The following is a 26,409-nucleotide window of genomic DNA, read 5'->3' as shown; positions in this document are numbered from 1 at the left end:
AAGAGGGGAAAACATACTGGACCTGATCATCACCAACATGGGGACTCTATGCTCCAGACCAGAAGTGTATCCCTCACTGGTAAGATCAGACCATAAACTAATCTCACTGGATATTCACATCCCGACCCCACCCCCTGCCCAGAAAACCACAGTGAAAAACTTCACTAAAGCAAATTTCACACTTCTCAAAACCGAGGTGGAATCCCCGTGCCTGTGGAAAATACGGCCCAGACCGCAGAATCCTATAAACGCATTCTATGAACACCTTCAGGAATGCATGGATCATGCGATCCCAAATAAAACCAAGACCCAATCCTCCATAGGCAGACGTCCTGTCTGGTGGACCCCAGCCAAACTATACAATAAAAGGAGGAAGCTACTAAATGATAGAGCAAAATCCCAAAAAGGGAAGGCATCACTGATCAGTATTAGCAAAAAACTACAGGCACTCATAAAATTGTCTAAGGCCAGCTTCGAGAGAAAAATTGCACAGAACACTAAGGATAATCACAAGGCTTTCTTTAGTTATGTTAGGAACCTGGGTGGTAATTCCCAGATATGCTCAGAATTAGTCCAAAATGACAAAAAATACACCAAACCCACACATTGCCAACATCTTAGCTGACAGGTTCAGCGCAAACTCCCCCCACCACCACCAAAAGGGCAAATATCTATCCCAGCAGAGTGCTGCCCCCCCTGACATCTCAGATGCTCAGGTAAGAGCCACCCTCTCCAAAGCAAAAAACACAGCATCAATGGGATCAGACGGTGTTCCAGGCTGCATCCTACATGAACTCCAAGAAGAGCTAAACCCAAACATAAAACTACTGTTCAATCTCAGCCTTACTACAGGATATGTGCCCAAAGAGTGGAGTACAGCAACAGTGGTCCCTCTCCATAAAGGTGGTGCCTCAATGGATCCTGGAAACTATCGCCCCATAAGCCTGACTAGCTTGGTCTGCAAAGCTATGGAAAGGATCATCATGGACCTTATAAATAAAGATATTGGGGACCTACAGACACTGGATCCTACCCAGTTCGGCTTTGTTAAGGGCAGATCCTGCCTCTTAAACCTGGTTGATTTCTTTGAAACAGTCACCAAGGCCATTGATGAGGGGAAGGTGGTCCACACAGCCTACCTGGACCTCGCAAAAGCCTTCAATACAATACCCCACTCGGGCATTAAAGATAAGATCACCAGCTTAAATATAAACCCCTATGTCACTAGATGGATTGCAAACTGGCTCAAGGACAGAACCCACATGGTTAGAATTGCTGGAGCCATGTCAGACTCCAAACCAGTTACAAGTGGTGTCCCACAAGGCTCAGTCCTGGGACCTCTCTTGTTCGGTATATATTTCTCGGAGGTACAGGCCAACATGGAAGGACTGTGGCTGACCAAGTTCGCAGATGACTGCAAACTGGGTGCCATAATCGACTCTCCAGCCAACACAAGCATCCTCCAAAAGGGCCTCATAGAAACAGACAACTGGTGCCAGAGCCATGGCCTCAAGCTAAATGCCAAAAAGTGTATATTCATCCCCTTTGGCAAAAACAAAGTGCCCACAAATTGCCACATAGGTGGTAATCCATTAAGTACGGAAGAAGTAATTAGGGACCTGGGGACCCAAGTTGATAGCAATCTCTCATTTGACAACCACATTGCCAAAGTGGTTAGAAAAACATTTTATATAGCCCACCTAATCATGAAGGGATTCACATCTAGATCATGGGAGGTCATCGTGCCTCTTTACTCATCCCTCATCAGGCCCATAATTGAGTACAATGCCCCTTTTGGGATGTACCTTACCAGACACCTGCAGCAACAGGAAAGACCCCAAAAGTACCTCACCAAGAGGATCAAGGGGCTCAAACAGATGCCATATGCTGCCCGGTTAAAGAAACTCCAGCTCTACTCAGTGGCATACCTTCTGTTCAGAGGTGATGGTGATCTGTGCCTGACATATAAAGCCATGTCCAACCCAGAATTAATGGACATGCTGCACCTCAGAAAATCCAAATCCCGTCGAGCTACGTGCTCGAGAGACTTGAACCTCAGCACTGATATAAATAGGATATGCTGGAGGGACAGATTCATAACCCAGAGGCTCCCTTCACTCTGGAATAAAATCCCAGTCCAGGTTAGGCAGAATCCCTCATTGACTCTCTTCAAGAGGAATCTTGATGAGTGGATGGGAGATTGTAGGTTTACCCCGGGTATCACTTCTGTGTCACTGTTAGACAGAGGCACAGTATACTAACCTCGAAAAAGGGCATAGCAAAATAAATTTAAAATGGGTGGCGAAAGCCAAACACATTCTGGCTAGGCTTATAAATGCCCTAGGGCAGATAGCCTAGTATGAACCTATGAACCTATGAACCTATGAACCTAAAACATTAGAAAAATCTTCCAAGAATGGTCCTTTTCATAACAGACAACTTCTCAAGGTTCACCTCAAACCAGCTGACAATGTTCAAGGGGTCATTTTTGACCTATTGTGGCCAGTTTATTAAATAAAAATGCATATGCTAATCTGGTTTACCCCTTTGTGAGGGTACATAAACTAAATGGCAGAGTTGAAGCTAGAGAAGTGAATAATACTTGTGCAATGTGACTACAATGTTAGTGTCCAGCCTTCCCTTTGCACAAGCTTTGGCAATCATGTGAGGGGTGGAAGTATAGTAGATGCAAAAAGGATATGTCAAGTTCTTATGTGAGTCATATAGCCCTAGAACAAAATCTTGCCCCCCAACACCTTTATAGTCAGATACTTCCCATAAGTTCTTCAGTCTTCAAGAGAGATTTATTGAAGACGATGATTGAACATAAGACATAATTCAAAAACATCCACTTTCCTTTTCATGCCTGGACAACCAAATCTAGGCTATTAGTAATGCAGGCAGATGCCTTATTCCTGAACCAGTTAGGCATCTTGAAAAACCTATTTGACAGCATACCTTTCTAGAAGGTATCCTCCAATTAAACAGTTATCATGAAAATATAATAAATCATAGATTACTTTAGGTAGAAAACACAAAGACACTGGAATACAGCAATGATGTAATACCTTATTGGACCAAAATAGGTTTTGCAATTACTGAGGCTGGTGAGATAATAGGAGCACTTCATTTGGAGATTACTGCTTTACATTACTTTATTTTTTTGTTTTACTTTAACTTAGATAGTGAAGTGAGTAGACTAAGTCTCGCATGATGTCATAGCATGAGGATGCAACTCAAGAAGAAATTTCAGGAGGCATTCCTTAACAACAGAAATAAAATAACATTAACATAATTTTGTATCAAAAGCTATATGATTTGGCATAATAAATGGCACAGTGCTATTCCAGTCTCCAGAATTTGTAGTTATATTTGTACCAAAACACTGACCGTTCCACTTAGATTGCTTGTATAATTGGTTTATGCCAACATGCATATATCTTAAAACGTATACTGGAATAGCTTCACAACTGCTTTTAAAATGATGCATATCATGGACCATTCTTTCTAACTCTGATATCTTTTGGGTCATAACAGAACTGTTACATTTCAAGCAAGGTATATTAGATAAATTAATAATTTATTAAATCACATTTTGCATTACCTCTCTTAGGGTTCCTGTGGAAAATACTTTTTTCAGCTCTTGTGACCTGTGAGGCTGGATAACTCTGGTTCTGTTGCCTTCTTTGTTTATCAAAGACTTTAGTTTTTCAGACAGATTACCTTCATGAGGAGATTTCACCTCTATATATTAAAAAAAAAATCATGACACTGTATTATATTTGTAAGTACTTTCCTTAGCTTTCAAATGGATCCTTAAATGAAACTGTTTTTCACAAACTGATAAACTTTTAGCAATGGGTTAATTTAGTGTTCAACTTAAACATGAATAGTATGCTAAATTATTCTAGTATCATCATTTATTTATACTGAATAAAAGTCAAGGATCTGCTGTATCTGAAATTAAATATTAGAGTATAGAATTAAAATAAAAATGTAGCAACATTAATATTGTGAGTTTGTTTCCTCTTCACTTGCATCATTGCATAATTTTTCATGATTGTTTGCATTTGATAAACATTGCAGTGTACTGTGAACACTCTTCATAACCATGCCAAACTGTTGTTTGGTAAAATGAGACATTTACTAGCTTGCAGTTATAATACAAGTTGGAGAGCAAAACAAAACTGCAATGAACAATAGGATGTCTTGTTAGGTACCTGTGCTTATACATGCTTGTGTAATGCGTGTCACAAGAAATAGAATTTGAATAAAGGTACAATGCAATGTACATGAAAAACAATGATGAGCCATGGGACAGAATATAACAACAGATAAGTAGAAAAAAAGAGGGTCTGTATTATACGAATGAAAGTTCATAATACTGAACGCTCTGAAGAGCTAAAAATGCCAGACCTCAAAGTGCTTCTTATGAGATTGCAGTACAGTGAAGGTCGGAATATTTGCCCTTTCCTCACCGTAGTGCAATCTCAGAGTTGGTATATATATTTAGTGGGGGGAGGGCATAGCCCCCCACAATAAGGGGTTTGAAGTCTGGCATTTTTGCTATTTAGAGCATTCGATATCATGAACTTTTGTTCATATAATATAGACCCGAAAAAAGATGCTATAATTTTTTTTCTAACATGAAAAGAATTCAGAACAGCAAGCACAGGATGCCAAGAAAAATGTACAGTTAATATGGCTATTGACTAGTGATAGTCTGAAAGACTTTACTGTTTGAATATAAACAAGATATTCATCCTATTTTGAATGAACTATTCAGATGCATGAGAGATTGTTAGGTTTTATGGTGACCCAGGGGCTGTTACTTTAGTTCATTAAAAAGTGGAGTAACCAGTCTAATATGGGCACCAATAGTAGTATGGTAGTCTCACCTAAAATTGTAATGGTTAATGCTCTACACCACCAATAAATACATATTATGCTTCATTTTCTCATGATAACTCAGTTTTAATATTTACCCTCAAATACAGTAATGTTTCAAAAGGTTATGTTTAGTAATACACAGCAAGAAAGCATTTTGGCAATCAAAAGCAGTGCCTTGCATAAGGTGCTTTTTTAATATTTTGGCCCCGGCCCTTCATTTTGTATCTTGCTACTTTGCTTTATGCAAAAGAAATTAAGTAATTGTAGCATCTGAAAGATGAACCAGCTTGTATTTTGGCTGGAAATATCAGTACTGCATATGTATATATGCACGGTGGGGCACAAGTTTTATCTTAACGAGACAGGATAAGATGGGATTCTACACAAGATGTTAAGATTTTGAATTGAATCATGATGACTGATTAATTGTTGCAACACTATACATATATTATATCCTTTTTTTCTTACTGCTTTCATTTTGGATGACAAATGTCTAAAAACTTCTTTAAGTAAAGTTTTTTCCATCACAAATCTTGAATTTTTTGCTCCATTTAGAATACCCTATTGCCTCTCCTCATACTTCCAGTAACGATCAGTCAGCATGATTAGATCAGAATCAGCATGATTAATGTGTCCTGGTCTGAGAATTACTGTTGCAGACAGTGTTTTGGTAACTTTATTTCCTGCCCAAACACATGCCTTGATTATATTTCCTAGATGCAGCATGCAGTGGGTGGACCATGCTGATCCATTCCTCACTTCTACATGGAGCTAATGTCAGCAGCCTGCACCCCACCATCACATCCATTCCTCACTTCGACATGGAACTAATGTCAGCAGTCTGCACCCCACCATCACATCCATCCCTCACTTCTACATGGAGCTAATGTCAGCAGTCTGCACCCCACCATCACATCCATTCCTCACTTCGACATGGAACTAATGACAGCAGTCTGCACCCCACCATCACATCCATTCCTCACTTCTGCATGGAGCTAATGTCAGCAGTCTGCACCCCACCATCACATCCATTGCATGTTTACTGAATTACTTAACTATAAACTTCTTTTTCATACTATTTGTGAGTGCTCTATCCGAGCTTTTCTGTGCATTTTTGATTTTTTGAGGTTTCTGTGTTCTACAGCTAGGAACTGTAATAGTGTGCATTACTATAATTGTCTGTTTACAATTAAAAGCATCCTCTAGAGTCTGCTATTGCTCCTTGATCTGTTTAAAACTTTAATTTAGTGGCTACAACTAGGAACTGTAATTTTTCTCACCTACCCCCACCCACCCTCCGTAGTGTTGTGGTGTTCTTATACTTGGTGGCTTTGCAGTTGCCAGCCCATACTGTATATTTGATCTGCGACACTCCTCCCAGTCTAGTGTCATTAGTTCATTCAATCTAATAGAGAACATTTGTGAAGGCCAACCCACTCAGATTCTTAATGTTGAATTAACTTCTGTTCCAGCTTTCTCTATTTCTACTTTTACTGAAAAAAAAAGAAACGTCTAAGCTTGTTTCCCTCCTTTCCTCTGGCAGGTCTTGTCCAGATACGGATTTGCTGTGTCCAGGACGGTTTGTGAGCTCCTGAGCCCCCCCCCCACTTAACTAGTGTTAAACTCTTCCTGGCGCCATAAAGTCTGTTTTTCAAATTTTCCCTTGCAACTAGCCAGCTTTTAAGTTTTAGCACTCAAATCTGTTTCTTTGAGCTCAGCACTGGTTCAGAACTTATTGTAAGCACTAAATAAGTTACAAATTACTACAGCACTCAACTTTCCTCACTTGTCTAGAGGAAAACAGTTTTTAGCACATAATAAATAAGCACCTGTTCAGGCATGTCTAAAGGTCAGCTCCCGGTGTTTTCTCCTGTTTACCTGATGAATCTGGGCATTTGGGACAATGCAGCAATTGCCTCATGTACACAGACAACCCTCTCCTTCTACAAACCAACACTACGACCTGTGAGAGATGCACTTACATAGCCAAACTGGAAGCAAAGCTCTCTTCACTGAAGACTGGACTAGACAGTCAATAGGAGAAGGTAAACACTTGCACCACTCCCACACTCATCACATAGTCCCTCAAAACCTACACCAACAAAACACACACACAGAAGCACAAAACACACACCTACATTCATGGAGGCTCTCAGTAATAACCTGCCCAAACAACAGAGACCTCCAAAGCAGAAATGCAAGCAACCTCCAACCCCCAACACAACCCAAATGACACATAGCCCACATACTCAGTGTGCCCCTCAACTACAGCCCATAAGGCATAATGTACCCAACAATCTAGTCATAGGTGATGCTATAGTCAGGCACACTGATGTTCCACTCACCAGGCTAAACAAGGAAAAAGTTACTGTCAGCTGCCTGTCAGGTGCCAGGATCCACCACATAACACAAGCACTCAGGTCACTCCACAACAAGTGCAAATATGACTCTGTCATTGTCCATGTTGGTGTGAATGACCTGAAATGTACCTACATGGACTACATGAAAAGAGACACAGAGGAGCTCTCCAATCTTGTAGCCCAAGCAGGTATGACCCTAGCCCTGAGTAGCATCCAGCCATCACTCAGAATGACATCACAGTACAAGGACAAAATGATTGACTTCAACAATTGGCTAAGCTTCTGGTGTCATTCTGAGGGAATCTAGTATCTGTCTGCCTGGAATGACATGATCGACAGACCACGATGCTTTGCCAGAGATGGCCTGCACCTGTCACCCTTGGGATTCTGGATACTGACAAAGGCTCTTGCCACCCCTATAGTGCCTTTATTAGTCAAGATTCAAATGACAAATTCACCACCATAACAGGTACAAGCAAGCAAAATCTGAGGGTAATGCTACTCAGTGCTAGAAATCTAAATCTCAAAATGCACTCACTCGAGGCACTCCTTAAAATGGAGAACATCGATATCTGTGCAGTGACTGAGACCTGGTTCAAGGCTCCAGAGAGCACCCCTGCATTACCAGGCTATAACTCATACCACACTTTTCGGCCATGTAACCTGGACCGGAACACCAAAGGCGGAGGTGTGTCCATATTCATTTAGGATATCCACACCTCCAGGCTAGTTGCTCATCATAATGCATCCAAGATTATCCAAGTGTAACTAACTTTGGGCAAAACTGCAATCCAAATTGTAGCTTGCTACAGATCCTCCACCATGCCCCAGGATTCTCACTCCTCTTTTCTTGAAGTACTGAAAATATTAGGGTTCAACCAAACACACTAATAATGGGTGATTTCAACTACACCACCATTAACTGGGAAAACTACTCATGTACCAACTCCTTCGCACAATGCTTTCTGGAATTCATAAACTCCTATGCCCTGGATCAACTTATCCACACCCCCATCAGGAGCAACAATATCCTAAACCTAGTCATTACCAACATGAGTGACCATTGTTCCACACCTAAAGTCAACTCCTCGTTGGTCCTATCCGACCATAAGCTAATGACCCTTGATATCCACATCCCGCCCCCATCCCCCATTAAGGAAACCACATTAAAAAATTTCTCCAAAGCCAACTTCATGCTTCTTAAGACAGAAGTGGTGAACTTCATGACACCCATGCAGATGGACAATACAGTTGCAAATGCTGAATCCTACACAAATGCACTCTATAAGCACTTACACAAGTGCATGGATCGTGCTATCCCAAACAGAACCAAGATGCTATCCTCCAAAAAAGGAAGCCAATCTGGTGGTCCCCTGCCATAAACAAACTGTACAACAGAAGGAAGAAATTGTTACAAAAGAGAGTAAAATTCCATGAGTGGAGAAGCACCCTGCTCAGCCTCAGTAAGAAGCTGAGATCCCTTATAAGATCATCCAAAGCTAGCTATGAAAACAAAATCTCCAATGATTCTAAGAACAACCACAAAGCATTCTATAGCTATGTCAAGAATCTCAATGGCAACACCCAGATCTGCTCTGCGTTACAGCACAATGGCATGGAAATTACAGAACCAACTGATATTGCCAACATCCTGGCAGATAGGTTCAGTACGAACTTTACCCCCCCACCCCTAAAGGGCCCATATCTATACAGGAAGAATGCAGAGTCCCTGTAATCACAACTATGCAGGTAAAATCTGCACTCTCTAAAGCCACAAACACAGCATCCATGGGACCGAACAACATCCCAGGCTGCATTTTACATGAACTTCAGAACAAACTGGCTCCCCACCTAAGCACCATGTTCAGTCACAGCCTCACATTAGGCTTTGTGCCCACTGAATGGCATACAGCAACAGTTATCCCACTCCACAAAGGGGGAGCCACCATTGATCCCGGGAACTATCGCCCTATTAGCCTGACGAGCCTGGTCTGCAAGGCCATGGAACGTATCATCATGGAACTCATAAACAAAGGCATTGGTAACCTTCAAACTCTGGATCCCACCCAGTTCGGGTTTGTGAAAGGCAGATCATGCCTCCTGAACCTGATCGACTTCTTTGAGGCAGTCACCAAAGCCGTAGATGAGGGTAAGGTGGTTCACACAGCCTATCTTGACCTTGCCAAGGCTTTCAACACCATCCCCCATTCTGGAATTATAGCTAAATACACTAAACTAGGTATAAATCCCTACATCACAAGGTGGGTTGCCAAATGGCTCTCTGACAGAACCCACACTGTACAAGTTGCATACTCCAAATCTGACCTCAAACCAGTGACAAGTGGAGTACCACAGGGTTCAGTCCTGGGACCTCTCCTGTTTGAGATCTACTTCTCTGAAGTACAGGCTAACACAGAAGGCCTCTGACTAATGAAGTTTGCAGATGACTGCAAACTGCGAGCCATAGTCGAGTCCCCAAATGATGTGGAAATCCTATAGAAGGGCCTCACTGAGACAGATGCCTGGTGTCAGAGCCATGGCCTCAAGCTCAATGCCAAAAAGTGCATGGTCATCCCATTTGGTAAAAACTCTGTACCCATGAACTACTACATAGACAGCAGTCTACTTAACACTGGATGCGTGATAAGAGACCTTGGGACCCAGGTGGATAGTAGTCTGTCCTTTGATAGTCACATCGCCACAGTAGTCATGAAGTACTTTTACGTGGCACACCTCATCATAAAAGGGTTCTCATCCAGGAAGAAAGAGGTCATTGTTCCCCTCTGCTCGACACTCATTAGACCCATTATAGAGTACAATGCCCCTTTTGGAATGTACCTCACAACAAATCTGCAGCAGCTGCAAAGGCCATAGAAGTACCTCACAAAGAGGATTACTGGCCTCAAACAGATGCCTTACACTGACTGTCTCAAAACCTCTAGCTTTACTCCATAGCATATCACCTACTCCAAGGTGATCTCTGCCTAACATATAAAGCTATGTCAAACCCAGAGCTGTTGGACATGCTACACCTAAAGAAATCCCAATCCCTCCAAGCTACATGCTGTAGGGCCCTAAACTTTGGCACCACAATAAACAGGACATGCTAGAGGGATAGATTCCTGTCCCAGACACTTCCCATACTCTGGAACAGGCTACCCATCTATGTCAAGCAAAGTTCTTTATTAGCTCTCTTCAAGAAAAATCTTGATGAGTGGATGGGAAATACGAAATACACCCCGGAGATCACTTCTGTGCCTCTGCTCAACAGTGGCACAGGAAAATAACTTTCTTGGGTGGCATAAGCCAGGGAACCTTGGTGGCTAGGCTTACGTAGGCCCTCGAGCCGATAGCCTAGTACCTACCTATGAACCTATGAACCTATGAACCTAGGCTAACAGCCCAAAATCCCTTACAAGCCTAGACATATTTAACCACAGTTTTCCAATGTTCAATAGCTAGAGGAATGAAGTTCACAAAGATATGGTATCTAAGTTGTGCTTGAAAAGGGTCAGGGAAGGGCTTTGCTTCACAAGAATGGGAATCTTGTTCCAAAGTTGGGGTAGTCTCCGAGAGACATATCTATTTCTCCAATATGATTTATTCATGCCAGAGGCAAGGTTAAGATCCCTGGAATGCGTGACCCTCATGCAGTTTGCTTAACGAATGTGTAACATTTTCATCAGGGCTGGATTGGTACTGCCTGTAGGCCAGACACAGATCACCCCTTCTTAGTCTGTAAGAGTCAGAATAAAGTGAGAGGACTTTCTATCTTTCTGCATAGGACTTATTTTTTATAGGCTGTATCTGCCTGTTGAGAAACCTCTAGGGTAACTCCAGCTGTTGCAAATATCTGATGATGTACATGCAAAAGGGTGCATTTTACTTAATTACTGGTATGATGAGGGCCACGTACAATGGAATTATAATGTCAAATAATCGAAAAGAGAGAGAGCACCACGACTGGAGCAGGATTTACAAGAAACAAGAGTTTATTAAAGTTAGTAAGTGCTTTCACATCCCAACGGACACTTCTTCAGACTTCAATAAAATCATTACAAAAATTACAGCATATTTATAGTGCTAAAGACAATTAATTAAGTTGTCAGCTGGAAGCAATGAGAGACGCTCAATCAATTAAAACCACAATAAAATATTTTAAAAAGATATGTATGTGCCTATACCAAAATAGGTGCTATAGCTTAAAACATATTATAACGTCCTTTGATCTGGATGCCATGCCCTTATTTATGAGTTGTGCCACATAGAAGGACTTCCTCACCACTGTGGACACATGGCAGTCGAAGTTCACATTACTATCAACCTGAGTAATCATATCACGTACCACTGAGTCTACTCTTGCGGGGGAGTTCTGTCTATATTGTAATTATTTGGAGTATTTGCTTTCCCAAAGGGAATAATTATGCATTTTATTGCATTTAGTTTCAATCTATAGTTTTGGCACCATTCATTTATCTGCATTATTCCTTCCTACATTTTATCATTGTTGTTCAGGCATTTAGTGATTGCCCCCAATTTTCAGTCATCCATGAACTTGGTCAGCCAAAGGACATCTACGTTTGCCTTGACTTCTGAGAAATAAATTCTAAACAGGAGAGGGCCTAGCATAGAAGCCTGTGATACGCTACTGGTGACTGGCCTTTTGCTAGACCTGAATTCATCCACTTTGACTTATGGCCATGAGCCATTTGACCACCCACCCCTTGATAGAGGGGTTTATGCTCAGTTGGGAGGGTTTCTGTATAATACTTGAGTGGAAATTGTGTCAAATGTCTTGGCCAGGTCAATTAAGTGGTATGCACAATCTTTCCCTCATCCATGGCTTTGGTGAACTTCTCAAAGAAGTCAACCAGATTTAACAGACATGATCTACCTTTAATGAATCTGAACTGGGTTAGGTCTAGAGTCTGAAGATTATCTATGTCGTTGTTGATAAGGTCCTTGATGATTCTTTCCATGGCCTTATAGATAAGGCTAATCAGGTTTATCAGTCTATAATTCATTGGGTTGGTTGATGCCCCCCTTTGTGCAGAGGGGTGACTGTTGCTGTCCTCCATTCTGCTGGAACATAGCTTGCCTGGAGGCTGTGGTCACATAGGGATCCAAGTGGGCTTGCTATGCCATTTTTTGAAGTTATTTAAAATTCAACTTGGGATGTTGTTAGTGCCCATTAGTACCATGATTTTACCCTTATAAAGCAGAGAAATGACCTGCTATCTTGAGATAATAAGCTAAGGAATGGTGGCAGGTATACATTAGAGGACAAATGGTTCAGACAGGGATGAAACTTGATCCAAATCTGTCAGTTGGCAGGTTGGATGTTTTCTCCAATTTAGTATGGGTGGTGCCATCCACAACCAGCTCTGTGCATAGCTGGGTATTCCTCTTAAAATTTCACTTGCAGTTAAAAAATGCTTTGTGATTTTGCTTGGTGAGGGAAGCTGCTTTTGCTTCATAATTTGCTTTTGAGGACTAGACTGGATCCCTGATTTGTTTGTTTAGATTACTGAGGGATTTCTTCTTCTGATAAGCCTGTTCCCACTTATTTTTGGACATTAGTTTCTTTTGTTTTTTAGCCTGTTTATACCAGGGATCTAAACAAACAAAAGGACAAGTTCTTGCAGTAAACAAGGTCTGATATTAATTCCATGAACCACAGCACAAGTTCAAACCAATAAATGCTAGTTGCTTGTAAAAACTTTAATAAAACTACATATACAGGACTTAACGTACAAACGTGCAGAGCATACAGCTTTTAGGTACAACCCTTCTTCAGTGGAAATACATTTATGTGTTCTAACAACTGTTTTATATCAAAAGACAGTGATCACATGACATTCATAGCCAATAAAATCTGAACAAATTAAAACACTTTTATCATGTAACAATTATATAACTTTCTAAAAGCTTACAAATTACCTATGCAACATCTATAAATATATAAACACATGTAATGTATGTACAGAAAATAAATGTAAACAATAACTTCATGTCTTTAATTGCATTTGCTTCTTATCCAATACTGGCTTAATACTAACTGCTGTGTTTAGTCCTGGGTGACAATCAGCTTGAAGTCTTATTATCCATGTATACTCTCTCAATTGCAATAATGTAGCAAATAAATCAAACTTATATTCTTTCCTTGAGCTAGCATCTACAAAACTGTACTGTTTGAAGAAATATATCTGCAGCTCACACAGCTAAAACATGGAAATATTCCCTGTTCTTTTACTTATTATTCTTCCTTTATTTACTTGTGACCTAACATCCTTATAGCAAAGTCTTCTTTTAAGATTAATACAATTTCTGTTTGCAAACTTAGGTTCATTCGTAATGAACTTCTTTAGCTCAGGCATACTTTCTAATATTCCCCAGTTTCTCTTTATTATTTCTTTCACTTCATGAGTTCTTGTATTAAATGTAGTAACATATCTCACATCACCTATTCTATTATTAACCATTTGTGATGATATTTGTTGGGGTTTAAATAAGGTTTTGCTGTTGTATCTCTCAGAGTCATTATGTCAGACATAGTTTGTTCAAGAAGGGTATTATCATAGCCTTTTAGTTTAAAATCATTTGCAAGCTCTCTCATCTGTATCAGACATCTATCTTCATTGGTATTCAATCTACTTACCCTAAGCATCTGACTTTTTACTATGCCCTTAAATATATAAGGGGCATGCATACTTTGCTGATGCGTATACCTATTTGCCTGCACTGTTCTTCTATAAATTGTTGTTTCTATATCTTGTGGATTTTTCATAATTTTCACATCCAGAAAACTTACTTCTCTGTCTGAAAAATTTAACTTAAACTTCAGCAAATTGCTCATATCACACAAATAACTTACAAACACCTTTAATTCACTTTGATTACCTCCCCAAACCAAAAAAATATCATCCACAAAACATTTAAAAAAATCTACTTTTTTGTATTAGAACAAGTGCAGAGATCTATTTACTGTGGTGAGTGGGAAAACAAGCTTCTGCAGAGAGAAATGTGTTGGCAACTGAAACTTGATGCTTCAAATTTTCCAAGACTTAATGACAGTGTTTCTGTTATTTGTGAATTAAGAAGGACAGCTTCTGTTGCTTAAGCTTTAGATGCACTTCTTTAAGGTATTAATTGAAGTTTATCTTTTATTGGCTGATGCCGGTGGGGTTGGGGGAGGTTCATTCTCTATTTTAACTTAATTTTTAGTTTGTTTCTCCACAGTTCTGAAGAAGTCTAGATAAGACAAAAGCACTTAACTGTGGATTAATGTTGTCCACATTAAAGAGTACTTTGGTTCTGCCTGTTGAACCGGTGATTTTTTCGTTGTTATATATTTGATACAAATGCAGCAATCATTTGCAACAGTTTAAACTATATATTTTATGTTTTTTAAAGAACTTAAGCACTTTAGCACTTTGTGTTCCACTTTTTCTTCTTTTACTGTCAGCTGAGGAAAGAGAGGGTGGGGGTGCAGTGCAGAAATGGCACCTGATTGGCCCCTTCTTTTCTGGAGCACCAGACTGTGGCCTTTTCTATTTTGCTCCTGACCTGAGAAGGGGCAAGAACGGGGAGCAGACCTCCTTAGTTGGTTGATTCCTGCATTCAGGAGTACAACTAGCCACCAGATTTGTTTTGTGAAACCTGCTTTCTAAGTACTTTAACTTCCATATGTTCGTCATTGTTCCAAATTTACCTTGATTTAGAGAAAGGCGAGAGTAGGGCATTTTTGTAATCATAAATCGCAGGTGGCAAATCATAGCTGAACAATGAGCTGTTTGAGACTGGTTCTCTACATAATGATCAAACCAAACAAACAACTGCAGAGCTGAATGGTTGAAAAAATAAAATCCCCAAAACTGATGACACCACTGAAATCTGTCAAAGCAATCCATAATGTTTTCTTCCATATAAACTTTTTGCTTAATTCAAGACTAGCCAAATATTATTAATTTCCCACTGAAACTGAAATACGTAATATCTTAGAGTAAAAACTAATAAGCAGTAATGAGTGGGAATAAAACAGCCAGATGAATGTTCCTGATTGGTGGATAAAGGCTTCCTCAGATATAAAAAAAATTATTATTATTATTTTCGGTATCTGCCAAAAATCTTAAACAAAAAAAAAAAAAAAGACCTTTCTGTATCTACAAGGTGAATGGAACTCCTGAGGGGGGGGGTGTGTGAGGAAGTTAAGATTTTGATACTCATTCCTCTATGGCCTATCCTTATCAGTAAAGAACAAGCTGGGTGTAAACTTAACATTGATTGATACAAGTGATACCTTTCACTTCACCCTGGGGGAAGCCACATTATGGAAGAGAGCACAATGCTGGAGGTCAAAGGTGGTCTGCCTAGTGAATATTAAAGGTTGTTATTAGGCTGGACAGTACTCTATTCCACATTCCGGGAAAGGGAAACTTGATCCAGAGTTCCGCAGGTTTAGCACTGTGTAGAGTTAATTTATGAGAGACAAGTACCACCTCTTCACTCTTAGACAGCATGGATACTGAGCTGACCAACACATGACAGCATGATAGTGACTTGCAGAGGAGAAGATTCAGGAACACTCTGCACTGACCTTAACAAAGCCTTTGATCATATGGACCACCTTCAGTTCCTTCTCTCCCCAAAGAAATCAGAGTTAACTCTAGCACTATCACATGATTTCAAGATTTCTTAACAAATACATATTTCAGAGTTAAAATTCATTCGGCTGTATCACCTCCAGCACCCATTACCAAATGAGTGTCCCAGGGTCAATACTAATCCCACTATTGTTTTCAGTCTGTATGAGCAAGCTACATTCTGACCTTCCTAACCTTCCTATTACTCTTTATCCAGATGACGTGTTTATCCTTTGATCCAGTCTTTCACTCTCAGCCATTCAAACCCAGCTTCAGACTGACCTCCAATCCCAAATAAAAATGAAACAAAAAAATTACCTTGGTGCATAAGAAACCCATTTAAAGCCCTAAACAAAAAATGTTAAATGATAACAATCCTAAAAACAACTAACAATTTATGAATAAAAACTGTATAGCTTTGACCATGAGTTCAGTAAAATGTAAACTGTAGCAATCTTTGAGAAAACAAAGACATAAATCTGTTTCTAATGAACCAAGCATAACATAGAATTTAACGGTGGCTAATTATATTGTATACTATTTTTGCCTATTAAATAGTGCAAACAATTCAAGTTACAATAAAAAGGATGTCATTGCTGAGGTATCCATCATCTTAGACAGTTGCATCTAAAATTCAATAATAAATATAGTATATGCAACTGTAAATGTAATGTTTAAATTTTTACTGTTTAGTCAAATTACCACAACAACCAACAGTTGTCAAGGAATCTGTTTCACATTTCCATGCATTCCCCATATGGATTTCATTTAAAATAATACACGGATCAATATTTGAGATATCCTATTAACAAATCTGCATACATACTGGGGTAATAGTATCTCTCACTGTTATTCCCTTGAGCTGGAGGTAAAATTTGTTGTAAAAAAAAACTGATTGTAGTGTATATTGAAATATAAGCTTTCTGCTTTGAGTATACACAAAGGTTCATAGGTTACTACCAGGCTAACAACCACTGGAGCCTTTATAAGCCTAGCCATGCAACAAGATTTTGTGCCTTAGAGGTTATCTTAAAGGGTGCATGTTTGTTAGGGTATGAGTTAATGGCTACCTCTGTCCACCAGAGACATTGGTGTTATCCTAGGGGTGAATTTCCAATTTCCCATCCATTGGTGCAGGTTGCAGTTGAATATGGTTAGGGAAGGGTTCTGCTTCACATGGATGGGAAGCCTATATCAGAGAATGGGGATTCACTAAGATACATATCCCTCCCTCCCTCTAAAATGTCCTACTTAATTTCAAGTAAAGTTTAAATACTTAGATCTGTTAATTCTGGTGCTGATCATTTTGTGGATATGCAAAAGTTCCATCACAGTGGGATCCAAGGATTCCTTGTATGCCGGGTATAAATCATCTCTGAGCAGCCTGTAGGAAACAGACTAGAGAGATAGGGCATTGAGGTGATCTGCACAGGACATTGTGTTCACTCCCTGTATTCTTTTTGTGAGGAACCTCTGGGGCATAATACTCGAAAGATCTGATGAGGGCTGCATACACTGGCACAATAACTTCCCTGGAGCTAGATACCATGCCTTTACTTATAAGTTGAGTGACACATAATGATTTTCTTACCACCTTAGACACGTTAGTCGAAATCCAGGTTACTATTTACAAGTCCCCAAATCCTTAACTACCGTGTCTACTTTTAGGGGTGTTTTATCACCGAGGTAGTTCTCCTGGGTGGCCAATTTCCCAAAAAGCACTATTAAGCATTTCTTGGCATTGAGTTTTAAGCCATAGGTTTGGCACTAGTCATATGCCTGTAGAAGACCTTCCTGTAAGATGTTAGTATCTTGGGGGGTTTCTATGATTGCTCTTATCTTGCAATCAACTGCAAACGTAGTAAGCCAGAGACTTTAACATTGGCCTTGACTTTCAAAAAATAGATGCCAAAGAGGAGCAGACCCAGCACAGAGCCTTGGGGGACTCCATGGGTGACTGACCTCTTTGAGGAGGTGGTCTCTCCAATCCTAACTTAATGGGCCTGTCTATGAGCCAGTTGGCTATTCAGTGAGTTACATAAGGGTTTCTGTCTAATTCCATGAGTTTGTTTACAAAAGCCTGACCTTAGTTAGGTCATGGTAGACATTATGCACCATTTTGTACTCATCTGTTGCCTTGATGACCTTCTCAATGGGTCTTTACTTCCCAGGATCTGTTGATGGTCCACTTTTGTGCAGAGGAATGACTGCTGCAGTCCTATATTTGCATGACTCAAAGCCCGTGGGGAGGCTATGGTTGAGGTGTGACTCCAGTGGCCCTGTTAAGTCATATTTCAGGGTATTTAGAAGATATTCTGGGATATTATGGCAGCTCATTGATGCTGTATTCTTGACCTTAGAGAGTGCATCTAAGCTGTGCTCCCAACTGATATTTGGAGGGAGTTATGTTCGGTATTATTTCCTACAGGCAAGCTGGGGGTGATGGGGTAAAGTTTGAGCTGAATTTGTCAGCAGTTTGGCACACTGTTGTGCGGTGCCTTTAAGGTTCTGGAGATAGCTAAAGAAGATTTTGTGGTTGTCCATGTCCTGGGATGCAATCTTTACTATGAAATTTCCTTTGTTGAACTTAATTAGTCCTCATAGTTGTCTATTCAGTTTGATGAGAGTTTTACTATCTTTTTTGGTGTTACACTTTCGAACTTTAGCTATGAGTTTCTTCTTTTGTCATACAACCTGTTTAATTTTGGATTCCACCAGGGTGTTATTTTTAGTTAGTTTTGGAATTACTTATGGTAGGCACAGCAGCCTCTATGTAGTCACTGACATGGTTGCTCAGAGCTTCTGTGAATAATTCCACATAGGTTGGAGCATTGTCTGGGTTTGGAGGGGTTTGAAATTTTGACAGGTTATCACACAATAAAAACTAGCTTACCTAGGAGTATTTTCTAACTGTTACAGGGTTTGCTTGGATTACAGAACAGATTTTTATTTTGAAGGAGACTGCTTTATGGTCTGACCTTACCAGAGAGGACAAGACAATGAGGAGAGTCTAGTGTTCTCTCATATTTGTGAGAACCAGCTAAGATATGTCTGTACCTCTAGTAGGCATATGCACTACATGATCCAGGGTGTTTGTTTACAAAGTCTAGGAATCTCTGTACTTGCAAATTTGAGGTCATGTAGGATTCTCAGTTTATAGAGGGACAATTCAAGTCCCCTATGATTATGGTCTTTCTTTGAATGATGAGTGCCTCCAATAGGTCTAAGTATGAGCTATGGTTTTCACAGGATACAGACGGTGACCTATAGCTTGCTAGGATATAGTATGGGACTTTGTGGTAAGAGGGCCGTGGAGAAACTCCATTGCATCATCCTGTTTAACCAATCTACAGGTTTGCTTGTTGTTGATGTAGATTGGGGCACCTAAGCTTTAGTACCTGTTTTTGCAGTTGCTACTTGAAATGGGAGGAGGTGACAGAAGCCTTGCACTGCAGTGGTACTCTCTGCAGCTTTAAACCGTGTTTCAGTTAGTGCACAAATATCTGCATTCTCCAAGGTGAGTGGAGCTGGGAGAGAGTGGAGCTTCTTGTTTAGACTCCTGGCAGTGAGCAGTAATATCTTTAGACTTCCTTGAGTAGATTTTGCTACGTTGTTAGGGTTGTAGATTTGGCATTGCCTAAACTGGCTCCATGGGAGAGCACAATGTTTTAGCCAATATATGAAAGTCTAAAAGGGACAGGTGCAGACCATCCTTGCTTGGCAAAGCAACATAGTTTGTAGCTATGTCCTCTCACATTGACAAAAATTGTATACCCAAGAATGACACCAAAAACTAAGCCAATTGTTAAAGTCAATCATCTTCTGCTGGTATTGTGGCATCATCCTTGGTGAGGTTAGACTGCTGCTCAATGGTAGGCACATACCAGCCTGTGACACATAGTCCAACAGCCCCATAATGTCTCTTTCTTCATGTAGTCTAGGGAGGTATGTCTCAGGTGATTTACACCTACATGGTCTACAAGTGAATCATACTGGTACCTGTGGTGCAATGGCTTGAGTGCATGCATAACTTGGTTGATCCCAGCCCCTGATAGGCAACTGACTATTGTTTTCTCCTTGTTCAGCCTGGTGAGTGGAATATCAGTATGTCATGTAATGGAGTCCCCTATGACTAGGGCCCTTGGTAGTTTATTGGCTTGCCTTGTGGGCTTGTTAGTTGAGGCTCCACTGGGTATGATTGTATGTGCAGTGTTAGGTGTTGTTTTTGTTGAGTGCTTTCAAGTTTGATGATGTTAGTTTTTGCAGGTGGAATGTCTGTGAGGTCTCTGGGGGTTGGGAAGACCGCAGTTAAGCACCTCAGCATAAGTAGGTCTATGTGTGGAGTGCATACTATGTGTGGTAGATGTAGCATGCATGTCTCTAACAAACAGATTGTTATTATGAGTGTTTGCATGCAAGCGATGTGCCTCCAGAGACATTATGTATACAGATCTCTCACATACTGTATTTGTTTCTTTGGGAATTAAATGGTTGCCAGTGAATAGTAGACAATTTTTGCATTGTTTCAATATTCCCATATTTGCCAAACTGACTGCAGAGATTGTGGGAACGTATATATCCATGCTCCCAGGTCCTTTATTGTGTGAGCTACTAGGGTGCTTGCACAAGGAATTAATAGTGGGTTGACTAAGGGTGATTTTTGGGGATAGAAACTAAAATGGGCTATATTCATGAGGGAGTGCTCCTTAAGATGCAAATTAGCTGGTCTATGCTACTCAACGTGCAAAGTAGCTGCTCTACACTCAGAGAGTTACTGGTACAGTTTCAGAGGTGGTTTTATAGGGAAATTTGTTTCTAATTGTGTGTGTCTACATATAACATTACTAACCACTGCTGCACAATGAGCAGAAGGCACTGAAATGTGTGAAATTTACACAGGCATTAAAACACATGATACTGAGTTCTAAGCCCGCTGGCCAATAGAATGCTTCACTTACAGCTGTCTTACGTGTTTCCCAACTCACATAGACCAGGCCACCATCTACTACCACTAAATTGAACATCTCAGTCTTTTTTAATGTAAAACATGAAAAAAAAGATTAAGAGTATAATGCTTCCACAAATTAACGTAAACTACCTGGTCAAGGTGATTTTAAGCATTAGGGACCTTTAAAATGAATTCATGCGCAAAATCAAAAAATAAAGCAGTGTCACTTTAAGAGTTAACTGAAGTGCAAAACAATAAAATAAATCTGCTATCTGTCAAGAATGAAGCAGGATTGGTTGGGGGTCATCCCAGAGTGTGGTAAGAGTGATAAGGAGGTAGGAGCTGTGGGGAATGAGCAGGAAACAATTTATAGTAAGTTAAGTTTACTCAAGAGCAATACTGGTTTCCCGGGTGAGCACTCAGTATTATGAGTATATGGAAAGCAATGGGTTATAAAAGTACTTAAATATCTTATATGGCAGACAATAGCAATGAAATAGAGGAGGGAGGTTCTTTTGAAGTCACACCATAAGGAGCTGAAGCCAGAGACACAGTCATTTAAAGCCACTACAGGGAAAGGTTAGGGGAAATTTCAATTTGCAAGAAGCAGACTAGCTAGACAGATATACAACCAATCTAAGCCAATATTCAAGCTCTGGTCCTATGACTCTGGCTACAGGTCAATGACCCCAGACAGGTCAAAATTTCAGAAACTTTAACTTAATGTCTCTGTGGAGACTGGGGAAGACACAAAGAACAGGAGAAAAACATTAGCAAAGTAAACAGGAAGGCACTAGAATGTAACTTTAAACAAATAAATGATAAGCAGAATATAGGACTCTAGCAGCAAAACTGGAATATAAACAGCTGTAAAAGAACTGAAGTACGAATTCCAGAGCCGAATGCACAATACTGACACTACTACAGTCCCACCACAGACTAAGGCACCAGGCTATGCAGAAATTTACCAATAATGGTGTTTATGGAAAATGCAATAATAAATGACTAAATGAAGCTCAAATCTGGCAGTAGTTCACAGTGGTGCCACAACTACAAATGAAACTGCAAGACTGTGACCCCAGATAGAGTTTCAGGAATATAAACAGGTTTTACAAGTATTTCTACTTTGGAAAAATAGAATAAATGATTAAATGAGGCTCAAATCTGGCTATAGTTTAAGGTTCTGCCATATCTACAATGACTCTACAAGGCTAAATGTAGAGTTTCCAATATGAAGCTGATCCATAAGGTTGACACATTCTGTAGTATCTTAGACTGATGTTCTAACTTTGCTCAGCAAATGACTTAAATGGAGCTCAAGGTAAGCTGATATAGATTCATTTAAAGGTCCATGTCCTGAAACAACAGGTCTGTTAGGAGTGGGAGTATATCCCATGTGAACCTTACTCTGGCAACTTGGTTTATCTACCTTCAACTTAGTCAAAACATAATTTGTAATAAGCTGTGATTGTACCATTTAGTCCAAAATAAATCACTTATTCCCTTAACTCAATCAGTAAGATCATATTCCAAATAAAAATATATGTTAGAAATACCTAGCTGCCTATTGGCTTATAAAAACTGTCTTTGCTTGATCACATGACTACCTCACCCTCTTTATCTGCTTGTGTCAGTACCACCTGATCATTAGACTTGAAATTTGCTAACTTGTTTCTCAGATCATTTTCAGTTATTACCCAAATTATTTAAAATATCTGTTTGTTTCATAAAAATCTCATTCAATATTGACTTTTCAAATACCTTTACAGTAGGGTGACATAGAGGTTGAAATATAGAACTCTTAAATTACACACACACACACAAACACACACACACACACACACACACACACACACACACACACACACACACACGCACACGCACACGCACACACACACACACACACATGCACACGCGCACACACGCGCACACACACATGCACATACACACACACACACACGGATGCACACAAAGATACTAAATATAATGTCAGTCTCAAAAGTAGTATTACAATAACATCAGCAGATCTTTAGAGAAATAAGTAAGGTTTAAAACTCACATTTTTCTAAGTAAAAGACATGTTAATAAATTATTATGTGTTGAAGTAATACTTTAAGTCCTTGGATTGTGCTATACAAACAATGTTCAGACTTCATTCTATATAAAGTGAAAGAAAATAGTTATCAAAGAATAGAAAAATAATATTAGTATCTTCTGAAGAAATAGAAGACAGAGTACATAGCCAGATGTTGGGGTGACAGGGGCTGAACTATAAAAATTATTCCTCTTTTTTTCCCTTTGCAAGTGGAAGGGAATATTTATGAAAAATCAGTTTAACTGCTTTTAGAAACCAGATGGGTTGTGTAGGGGGTGCTTAATAAAGTGCCTGCATTGTGTAGAGCAGGAATAATACACCGGAGGTGTGGGCATTGTGATGAAGGTTACTCCAAGCTGGACAGCTTTGACCTCAGGAGTGAAACTTGGTGATCAAATGCTAAAGCTGGGAAGGAAGAAGCCTCAACCATCACTCTGCAAACTTGCCCCAGCCTAGGCTGGATAGATCCTCTTTCATTTTACCTTCCTGAGTGTCCTCTTAGGATTTATTACAGATGGTTCAGATTTTTAAGGATTTTTTTTTAATCCAGACATCTAACTGTAGACACCTCTTCAGTGCCAGAGGTCCTTTTTAAGAAGAGAACATTTCTCACCTGTGGATTCTGATAGCCCTGATTCAGAGGCAAACTGTGTTACATTGGACAGATATTGCTCCACTTCTGTTTTGAATCACATATTGAGAACACCATAACTTTGTACCCCACCAGAAGATGTCTCATTTGGGCATACACATCATAAAATAAAGGAAAGCTTACAATAGGAGACTGAAGAGTCCGCTGAGGCCCAGATAAGGGCAAATTCATGGGTCTTCCTGAATCAAAAGTTCTAGCTATTCCACAAGTCACAGAAGATTTAATAATGCATAATTGAACACAGCTTCCCAACCCCTGCTCCCAGGAAGATTAATAGTTTATAGAGTTTTTAGACCTCCCATAAGTCCATTTATAAGCCCACCCCAGCTGATCCAATTGTGATGTTGCTCTAGCTGCATTCAGTGATCCTCTTCCTAATGACAAGTAGGTCAAGATTCTTATCTGCTTTGGAAAGAAAAACTACACCTCCATTAGCCTGGGCTTTAGGGGCTCTTTACTGCCAGACTCATATGCTGAGATTCAATGAATCCCTCTTCACACAGCTGATGTCTAAGACAGATGAGATTACAGATAATGACTTTCAGGAGGAGATGTTTGAACTTTGCAAAATCAGTGCACAGGCTACCAAACAATCCACTGATTTTTTTTTTTTTTTTAGAAGACATACCTAGCTAAGGACTCAAACCCTGCCAGACCATGTTAAAGAGGAGCTCCTTAATGCACCCATGGACAAGGAGCTTTCCTTTTGAATTCCCCCATGGCAAAGGTATTGAAACATTTAGAGGAGAACAGGAACATCATCCAGTTTGTTAAACATTTGTTTCATTCAAAAGCTCCAAAGTACAGCAAAAACTATCCTATCAAAAGCTGATCATTTTATTCCAAGCAAGAAAAAAGTAAATTCAAAAAGAGCCTCACTGAGACAGATGCCTGGTGTCAAAGCCATGGCCTCAAGCTCAATGCCAAAAAGTGCATTGTCATCCCCTTTGATAAAAACTCTGTACCCATGAACTACAACATAGGCAGTAGTATACCTAACACCGAAAGTGTGATAAGAGACCTTGGGACACATGTGGACAGTAGTCTCTCCTTTGATAATCACATCGCCACAGTAGTCAGGAAACCCTTCTATGTGGCACACCTCATCACAAAAGGTTTCTCATCCAGAAAAAAAGAGGTCATTGTTCCCCTCTACTCATCACTCATTAGACCCATTATAGAGTACAATGCCCTTTTTGGTATGTACCTCACAAGATGTCTACTACAACTGGAAACGCCATAGAAATACCTCACAAAGAGGATTACCAGCCTCAAACAGATGCCTTACGCAGACCGTCTCAAAAAACTCCAGCTTTACTCCGCCGCATATCGCCTACTCAGAGGTGATGTCTGCCTAACATACAAAGCTATGTCAAACCCAGAGCTATTGGACATGCTCCACTTAAAGAAATCCCAATCCCTCCGAGCTACACCCTCTAGGGACCTAAACCTTCTCACCACAATAAACATTACATGCCAGAGGGATAGATTCCTGTCCCAGAGATTTCCCATACTCTGGAATAAACTACCTATCTATATCAAACAAAGCTCCTCATTAGCACTCTTCAAGAAGAATCTTGATGATTTGGATGGGAAATAGGAAATTCACCCCGGGGATCACCTCTGTGGCTCTGCTCGACAGTGGCACAGGAAAATAATTTTCTTGGGTGGCAAAAGCCAGGGTACCTTTTTGGCTGCACTTGTATAGGCCCCAGGGCCGATAGCCTAGTACCTACCTATGAACCTATGAACCTAAGAAAGAGAGTCTGCTGCAGAAAGAAACAGCAAGCAGACAAAAACAATATGTTTGGGTTTGGGTACCCTCAGGGCAATGGCTTCTTAAGGGAACAGCTATGACTTAGTCAAGCTTATCCCTCTCCAAAAATCTCCTCCCCAAAAATCCCACTTTAGCCCCCATTTTCCCTTCCATTCTTTCCTGCCTCCTCTACTCCCATAATAACTGGGGGTCATCTGAGCAGATCCTCTAGGACAAGATGGTGTTCAAGACTGTACGTGGGATTCATTAAAAATTGTGCAGGTGCTGTGCGGTGCCTATATAATGTAAGCAAGTTGCTTGCTGAGTAGCATTGCTAATTGAATATAATAGTTTGCAAGGATGATAGATACATTATGGGATGAATGCACAGAATGCAGTCTTAGCATATAAAGATGTATATATAGGGAATTGATGTATGGAAGCTGACAGCACTAATGTATTATCCATCTCACCATGTATGCATAAGATCCAAAGGACCTTACAGCTGTAATGCCAGGTAACTCAGAAATGGACATGTTTTTGCAAAAAAATGACAGTGGCACAAATAGCAAAGGGTTTCAGTGCCTACAAGCAGGTAATAGACAAGTGTTGTATGGTTATATAAATGATACATGGCAATCTAATAACAAACAACATACACATAAATGACCGATGTCAGGACTGAGCAGATGACATGTCAGGAGTCCAGTTTTTCCATTGCTGATATGCAAACATTTCTGACATACTAATACTGGGCATGCTCACATAAAATTACAGAGAATAGTAACAGAACAGCAGTTCAACAGTGGCAACACAATAGAGAGTGTTGCTGCAGAGGACCAGTCAACATTTCCTGATGGTCTCCTTGCATTCCATACTATAAGACACATTTATGGAATCACACATCTTCCATTAAGCCAAATATTGTGACAGAAACAATGACAGTATTAAACACATCTGGAGGATGACATACAATACACAGCATAATTATCTTGTGAATAGGTAAAGCATATGAGTAAGGAATGACATAAGAAATATTTGCATCATGTCCTTTTAGAACACATGC

The 26,409-nt window shown here is 40.0% G+C and overlaps 1 protein-coding gene across 1 annotated transcript in view; it reads right to left on the bottom strand.

The window, feature by feature from the left end:
* CLNK (cytokine dependent hematopoietic cell linker) overlaps positions 1-26,409 on the bottom strand; it is a 500,537-nt gene that overhangs the window by 390,041 nt on the left and 84,087 nt on the right. Inside the window, exon 2 of the mRNA XM_044063521.1 lies at positions 3,605-3,744. The gene's annotated coding sequence lies outside the window, so the exon portion shown is untranslated. The remainder of the gene's footprint in view (positions 1-3,604; positions 3,745-26,409) is intronic.

This window comes from Protopterus annectens, chromosome 2.part1 (genome assembly GCF_019279795.1).
Source record: "Protopterus annectens isolate FY-2018-M chromosome 2.part1, PAN1.0, whole genome shotgun sequence".
Classification (NCBI taxonomy): domain Eukaryota; kingdom Metazoa; phylum Chordata; order Ceratodontiformes; family Protopteridae; genus Protopterus; species Protopterus annectens.
The sequence above is the reverse complement of the archived record's forward strand: the minus strand, read 5'-3'. Positions and strand labels throughout refer to the sequence as shown.